This window comes from Orycteropus afer, unplaced genomic scaffold, assembly GCF_000298275.1.
Source record: "Orycteropus afer afer isolate SDZICR_OR568_19922 unplaced genomic scaffold, OryAfe1.0 scaffold00154, whole genome shotgun sequence".
Classification (NCBI taxonomy): Eukaryota; Metazoa; Chordata; class Mammalia; order Tubulidentata; family Orycteropodidae; genus Orycteropus; species Orycteropus afer.
In genome coordinates, this window is record NW_006921741.1 from 3381452 (window position 1) to 3390207 (window position 8756).

The following is an 8756-nucleotide window of genomic DNA, read 5'->3' on the forward strand; positions in this document are numbered from 1 at the left end:
GCAGATGGTATTTATCAAAGACTGCTAGTGTAGTGCTGGAAGCTCCTTGAGATGTGATCATGGAAAATAAATGTATGGGTATCCATCTCAATAGTGTGTGAAGCCACTGTGGCTCTTACCAGAAGTAGTCAACTGAAAGTTGGAACAGGAATTCAAATCCTAACCACTTGGCCAACAGTAACTAATAGACGTTGTTGTTGTTGTTATGTGCCGTGGAGTCAAAATTCCCAGACCTCCCATTCCCTAGGAACTCAGTTACTCATCTGAAAGACTCATGGGAAGTTATGTAGCACCACAGTTAAGAATTGAGATTCAAATCCTGGCATTGGAACATGGAAGCTGTGTCTTTGGGTACTTTAATTCACCTCTTTGTGCCTCAGTCACCTCATATGGAAAAAATGTCGATATAATACTACCTACTCTTAGGGTCATTGTGAGGATAAGCTGAGTTAAACACATAAAATCTTAGTACAGTGACTGACCCATAGTAAGGACGTAAGAAGTATACACTAATGTTAGTATTACTATTTATAAAAGGAAAATAATTTTGATTTCTGAAATACAATGTAACAGCATAAGAGGCTCTTCTTACCCGTTTCCAAGATCTGAAAGAAAGCTATCAAAATGATGTGATGCATTTACCAGCTGGGAGATGAGCACCTTGAGTTGTACACCTTGTATCACTTCTCTTCAAATGAGAAGTAATGTGCATTGGTCAACATTCATAAAATGCCAGAGAATCACCCTCTCTCAAAAACTGCATCATGTGTTTTGAGAAACAGAGGTGTGAGAAAAGTATTAGGGGAAGGCAATTTTTTTTTCATAAGAGTGATCTAGAAAATTATTCAAACAGAAATAAAAACCCGGAACTCCTTCAGAGTCAGCTCACTGACAATTTCAACTTGTTAAAGAAAACTATTCCTCTCAGCCATTTTATCCCCTCTAACCAGTGGCCGAGATATGTTTACTTATCTCCTCACTCTATAAACCAGGATGGGAGGTCAAGTCCACTCTGAAGCTCAAGGGAGAATCAGAGTAGGAAGAATCATTAGTGAAGCAGTTGTCAAAAGCTGCTTTACATCTTTCCTGAGACTAGGTTAAGTATTAAAATGAATGAGTAGAAGGAAAGAAGGAAGGAAAAGTTTTTACAATGTGCTACATGCTTTGCATACATTGTTAATTGAACATTAAAAATCATGCAAGGATAGTTATCACCATTTTTAATACATGAGAAAATTAATGATCAAGGAGATGCAGTTATTTGTTCAAGGTTACTCAACCAATAAGATGGCAAATCAAATTTGGACACAGGTTTGCCATCCTGATGCTTTTGGGTGCACCAACAAGAGAATTTATAAAATGAGTGAATGGCAAGAGTCAATGAAAGTGACAGAGAACCTATCAAAGGAACTTATTGGAAAATAATTAAAGGGAAGTAACTCCTAGGTCAGAATGGTGTTCACACAGAGAAAGATCAAGAAAAAACACTTCTTTTTCCTATTCTCCTTATACCTTCTTAAGCACTCCCACAACCACACTCCCAAACTCTTCTCACACCTTTTTCTCTCCCACACCAAGTCAGTTTTCAGCCTTCCCAAGCTGGGGAATTACCAAAAACTTCACATACTCATGCAAAATGACACAGCTGGACACCGCTAAAAAAGGAGAAGAACCATAGACCCTGGCCTCCTATCTCCAACAATTCTTATTTCATCATACCTTGATGTAAAGTGTGGTGAAAAGTCAGAAACCCTCTTATAGCAGAAATTTTCTCCCACAGTCAGTTTTGAGCTGTGGAATGGATGGTGTGGAAGGACAATCAATTCTGTTCGTAAAGCCTTTGGTGAGTTTTATATTATTATTTTTCAATTTGTCAAATTTGCAGATTGAAAAAAAAAAAAAAAGAACTCTTTGCCATCAAGTCAGATTCAACTCATAGCTACCCCTCCTCCTTGGGTTTCCAAGGCAGTATCACTATGGAATTAGATTGTCCGATTGTCCAATCTTCCTTCTGAGGAGTGGCTGGTGGGTTTGAAACCACCAGTCTTCTGGTAGGCAGTCAAATACCTTAGGCACTATTACTGCCCTTTTTCTGTGGGTTAAACTGTAGGAGCTCTGGTAGCATAGTGCCTAAGGCACTTGACTGCTCACCAGAAGGCTGGTGATTCAAACCCACCAGCCACTCCTTGGAAGGAAGGTTGGGCAATCCTACTTCCGTAGTGATACTGCCTCGGAAACCCGGGGAGGGGTCGCTATGAGTCGGGGCCGACTCAACAGCAAAACAACAACAACAACAACAAACTGTAGGATATTAAGATAAGCACAATGATCCTCCAAAAGCTGCTCATACATTGCCATCACTTCTTCCTTATTACCCTCCTTCCTGGTATATAACTAATTTTAATAATCTCTCTCAGTTCTTCCACAAGAATAAGTGAAGTTGACCCTGTAAAGCATGTGTGTTTGTTAATATGTACATACCCTGGGAAAAAAAGAACACTCAACTTGTTACCTATTTCTCCCTAGTGATAATACCCTGACTTTTGTTGTTGTTGTTATGTGCCGTCGAGTCAGCCCTGACTCATAGCGACCCCTCCTTGGGTTTCCGAGGCAGTATCACTACGGAAGTAGGATTGCCCAACCTTCCTTCCGAGGAGTGGCTGGTGGGTTTGAACCACCAGCCGTCTGGTTAGCAGGCAAGTGTCTTAGCCACTATGCTACCAGAGCTCCCTCTAGGCACTAGAAAATCAATCCTCAATTGAAATCACCAAATATATTCATAATGGGAGGAGTAGGGTGGGAATTCTCTACATAATTAGAAATTTCAGATTGAGAGGGCTCAAATAACTTTTCACGCTCAAACATAAGTCTGTACTCTTGTGGTACATGGGACAAAGTAGCTGGAAGATTTTAGTTTGGCATGTCATTGATGAAGGTCAGAGAGGACTCTGGCAATCCGCTGATCACTATCCATTCCACTTCACTGTTAGCCACATGGAAAATGAGAAAGGAATAGAACTGAACTCTCAAACTCCGATGCCACAAAATGCCTTACATTCCTTGTTTCTTCAAACACAAAAGGCAGCAAAGAAAGCAGAGGCCTCTGAGAGTCTTCTATCTCACTCCCACTTTGAAAGTGGATAGATTTTCCTTATATTTTTCTAATGGTTATGGAAGTCATAGGTCTTTTGTGTATATATATATGTGTGTGGAGATACAGATAAATATATATGTACACACACATACATGTTAGTTTTTATTAGTGCTAGGCATTGTGTTAAGTAATGAGAGCACCAAGACAAATGAGACCAAATCCTTCCTTAAAGACTTCAGTTTATAGTGAATCAGAATGTTAAAGTTGGAAGGAATCTGGTTGCAGATGAAGAAGTCAGGCTTAAAAAGATGAGACTTAGCCAAGGTAGCACAGGTGGTGGAAGTAGAGCCAGTCAAAATCTAGGCCAATTAACTCTTTACCCAGGCGTTATTCTTGTACAGCTCAGAGTCTCCCATCAAAGTCAACCATTGGACCAACGTTTACTTAAGGGCTGTTTGGTGCTAGGTGTCTTGACTAACTGTGACAGAATTTATGGTTGTTTAATAATTTAATTCAAATTTTAATGATTTAATTAGGAATATAAGTCTACCCCAGATGATATGATTAGAGACTACTACAAAGCATTTTTAAAATGCTAAATTGCATCATATAAATGCCATGTATGATGACTTCTCAGTTAACTGCATATATAATACGTGTGTAAATAAGGCAAGCAGATTCTCTGATTATCAAATCTGTCTCTGCAATGATCGCTGTAGATCAACTAATCTTACTGGATGAGTAAGTTTGCCCTTACATCTTCATCACTCAATGTAAGATGACCAGACTAGGTAGAAGGTCAATCTAAACAAACCTAGTTTGTAAGTAAAAAAACACACTGAAGCTAGACTATTTGAATATTTGGTTCTTAAAGGATCTTGATGAAAAGTTGGGTTTTGTTTTCAGCTGCAGAGTGACCAATGCTTCCAACTGCTTCATTCTGGTTTGACCTCCTGCTGAGAATTTGCATTTCCACCCCAGATATACTGAATCAGAATCTCTTTTTTACAAGATTCCCCAGGGAATCATCTGAGGATGCTGTCAAAAATGTAGATTCTGATTCAGTATATCTGGAGAGGAAATGCAAATTCTAAGCAGAGGGCATGAACTGGAATGAACTAGTTTTAAGCCCTGAGAGTGACTCAACATAGAGGAACCACAGCCAGATGAGGAGATGGTTGTTGTATTGGCTTCTCATCACCTCAGAAACATCCAGCCTGAGGAAAGTTTAAAGAAGAGAGTATGGTATGAGTGGTTTGTGTTACAAGGTCTGGATTCAGTCAGACTCATGTCTGAATCCTTGCTCTACTACTACTTATGATCTTGGAATATTACCCTAACATTTTATCCCTCAGTTTCTTCGTCTATAAAATGGGGCTAATCATAGGGTTAACATGTAAAGTTGTCTCACTCACTCACTGCTGTCAAGTCAGTTCTGACTCATAGCAACTCTTCCTTGAGTTTCCCAGGGGGTTTCCCTAGGGAAGTAGATTGCCTAGTCTTCCTTCTGAGTGAGGATTAAATGAGTTGATACATATAAAATACATGTCCTACTTCCTGAATAAATGGCTCAATAAATAGTTGCTACTACTACTACTATTATTATTATTATTAAAGGAGCTCTGGCAGCACAGTAGGTGAGGCATTTGGCTGCTAACCAGAAGGTTGGTGGTTGAAACCCACCTGCTGCTCCATGAGATAAAGATAAGGCAATCTACTTCCATAAAGATTTACACTATTGGAAACCCTATGGAGGTTGCTATGAGTTAGAATTGACTCTATGATAGTGGACTTTATTATTATTAGCAATTTTACTATGATTTTTGGGCCTGCCATCTTGTTCTCCAGTCTACTCTTCCCCTTGGTCATTTTAGCCATTTCTCTGATCCTATAGTTCCCCTTTGTCTTTCCACCCTAACCTGATAACAGCGTGCTGTGTTGTGCTCTGTCAGGGTGGGCAGCAGTGTTGGGACCACAGAACAGGTGCTGCTTTCCATTGTACTGCTTGATTCACCTACCAGGTGACAGGGGAGAGCTGCAGGACTGTATGTAGTATGGACACACACCTGTCCTCCTTCCCTGTCACCACAGCTAGCCAGACACTGTCGCTGAGTCATGCTGCTGCTCATGACCGATGAGCTCTGAGACACTCAGAGGGCTCTAAGAAAGGGACCTGAGAGGACAATTCCTCTGTCTGGGTCAGGCTACTCTTCAGCCTACCACAGGGCAAAAACGGGCATAGGATGATTTTATCACTCACTGAGGACTGGTGGATCTTCAACATCAGGACATTTCTTTTTATACCTAAGTTTACATTCAGATTCTGTGTTTAAATCCACTCCTTTTAGTTATCGTTCATAGAGATAAATTTGGTATTTAACTCATTGTAAACATATCTTATTATATATACATGGTTGGAAGGAGTATTTGTTTACTAGTTAAAAGCTTTAGCTCTAGTGTGAGACATAGTGTCTAATCTCAGTCACTGACTGGTGATATATTTCTAAAACTTACAATTATACTAACAATCTCACCATGTCCTTGTAAGAATAAAACACTTAGCACCATTCTCAACTGATAAAAAGAATTTAATAATGTTAGCCATTATTGTCTTTTAGACTTACACAAATATCTTGCAGCTATGAGAGTATTCTTTAGCTTTCTTTTCTGCAATCTAAATGGTTTCAGTTTGACCATGGCTTTTAACCCATTTTCTTCTATAATTTTTTTTTTTTTTCATTTTCCCTCCATTCACATGGGAGCTTTGATGGTGTAGTGCCTAAGACATTTGACTTCTAACCAGAGGCTGGCAGTTCAAACCCACCAACCACTCCTCAGAAGGAAGACTGGGCAATCTACTTCCAGAGAGATACCACCTTGGAAACTCATTATGAGTTGGAATCAACTCAATGGCAGTGAGTCACATAACTTCCTAAATCCAGAATAGACTATATAATTCATTTGTGTCTGATCAGCACAGGACAAAATTAATGCTATTTTTAAGATTACCTATTATACTTCCCAAAAACCTCTGGTAGAATAGTGGTTAAAGCATTGGGCTGCTAACTGAAGGGTCAGCAGTTTGAACCCACCAGCCATTCTGTGGGAAAAAGATAAGACAGTCTGCTTCCATAGAGAATTATAGCCTTGGAAACCCTATGGGACAGTTCTCCTCTGTTCTAAACTTTGACAGAGTTTGATGAATCAGAATCAACTCATTGCAATAGGTTTATTATACTTCACTATGCAAACTATTAAAGAGTCCTTGGGTGGCACAGATGGTTAAGCACTCACTACTAGCCAGAAGTTTAGCATTTGAACCCAACAGAGGTTCCAGAGGTCTGGTGATTTGCTTCCAAAAGATCATGGCCTTGAAAAACCTATGGAGAAGTTCTATTCACACATGAGTCAACATCAACTTGATGGTAACTAGCAACAGTATGCAACCTATCATGTTTGCAAAGAAATAACAGTAATCTCATAGTAAGTGTACCATTTTTAGTGCTATATTATTTATATTAATTCATTCTCAAAATAAATCCATTTTCTCTTTCAGCAAATATTGAACTTAAACTTGATTGAACTTGATTCTTCGTTGATTCCAAAAAATACACATACTTTTCCACATTTTAACATCTCTGATATTAAGATGCATCTTGCAGTTGATGATGTACTTTAGTTCGTTTGGCAATCTTTTTTTTTTTTTCTTAGTAATACAAGAAATAGTACATCTTATAACTGAGGATAACCTAAAGTCATCAAAACAGGGTATGAGAGACAACCATGTGCTAGGCATTCTGCAGGGCCCTAGAAATATAAGTGATTGAGACTGAACAATCCTTCATTTCAGAGATCCTCAGTTTAATGAGTAATACAAAGAAATAAAGATGATTACAATCAATGCACAGGGTAGAAGCAGATGGAAGACCCTTCCTAGACTTGTAGGGGCCTGGGAAGACTTCATAGCAATTACGAAGTCATCTAAGGGTGGAGTGAAATTAGTGAAGAGTAACGCTAGGCTGAAGAGCTCTGGTAGTATAGTGCCTAAGGTATTTGACTGTCAACCAGAAGACTGGTAGTTCAGACCCACCAGGCACTCTGCAGAAGGAAGATGGGGCAATCTACTTTCATAAAGATTTACCACCTTGGAAACACAATGGGGGTTGTTATAAGTGGGAACTGAGTCAATGGCAGTGAGTTCGGTTTTGTCTTTGTTTTTTTCATTTTAAGGCTAGGTTGGGTTCTGCTAGTCAGGAAGAACAAGGTAAGCAAAAACCTAGAAGCTAGAAAGAGCATGACCCCACTCAGAGATTTAAAGGTGCTTGCTGACTTTAGAGAGCTATGGAGGAAAGGCAAGATTTGATGGCTGACAGGAAAGTAGAGACCATATCATGATGGGATTTGTAAACCATGTTAAGGAATTGAGGACACCTGGGATTGACTGAAGCATAGGTGTTACTTCCATCTGATAGATATGAAAACTGAGGTCCAGAAAAGACAAATGACTGACTTCGAGCTGGAAAGCAAATGTCCTCTCCCACTTCCCCCACCACCCCCAAAAAAAATCAAGTCAGTTTCAACTCATAAAGAACCTTCCTTGGGCTTCTCAGGAGGTATCTCTACGGAAGTAGATTGCCCAGTCTTCCTTCCGAGGAATGACTAGTGGGTTTGAACTGCCAGCCTTCTGGTTAGCAGTCAAATGCCTTAGGCAATAGCAGGACAAATTTAATCTCCTCCCTCTGGTCCTCTTATCCTCAGCCTAGTGTTCTTTACACTATACCAGAATCATCCAGAACATTATTCTTTCTACTTGGCCATACTGCCAAAAAATGCATTACTAGATTATCATTCATTTTTGTTTATACTGAATTCATGTGCTTGGTTTAGATAGAGTGGAAGATAGAATCAGTGTGTTGGTTCTTAAAAAATGCTCCAAGGTGAATATGGTCTAATGTCAGGATATTGGTCTCCATTACTTCACTTACAGATTATATATCACTGCCAAGCTCATCCACAGCTTAGATCTATTAGATGATGAATATTGATGCCATTCTATTCTAAATGCATCTATTCATTTTTCATACTGTATTCTCAAAAGATAAATAAGTAAACATAAAATTAAAACAAAAGCAAATGAAAGAAGCAATAAATTTATGATGGGAGAGTGAAGGTTCACAACTTCAAGCATTTTAATACTCTAGTATGTCATCAAAAATGCATTTTAGTTTATCCTAAAACTTCTTGAGCTGGCCTTTTGGAGTAATATAGTCTAGAGAAATACTAAATTAAGCAATTTTAATTGAAATGTGACAAACAGGCTTAAAAGAAAGATGCTAACTTCTGAATTAACTACACAGGGTCAAAAAAAAAAAAGAAGAAATAATTATTTGAATGGAAGTATAGGCAGTCTCGATTTCAGATGATCACTTCTAAAATTATTTAGTTCACACAATTTACTGGTATGCATGAACTGCCTTTTTTATTAATAAAAATGGCAATATGAATCACCTGCCATGTTTGACTCATTTTTTCACAAGAGAACTTGTCTAAAATTGCCAAGCACTAGGTCCTTTTTGATGAAAGACATCTTTGGTTTCTATAGGAATAAGCAAGAAGTATAAATGCCAACATTTAGACTATGGTGATATGAGAATTACTAGCT

The 8756-nt window shown here is 38.7% G+C and overlaps 1 pseudogene; it reads left to right on the forward strand.

The window, feature by feature from the left end:
• The window catches only part of LOC103201550, a 151759-nt pseudogene that overhangs the window by 139023 nt on the left and 3980 nt on the right, over positions 1-8756 (forward strand).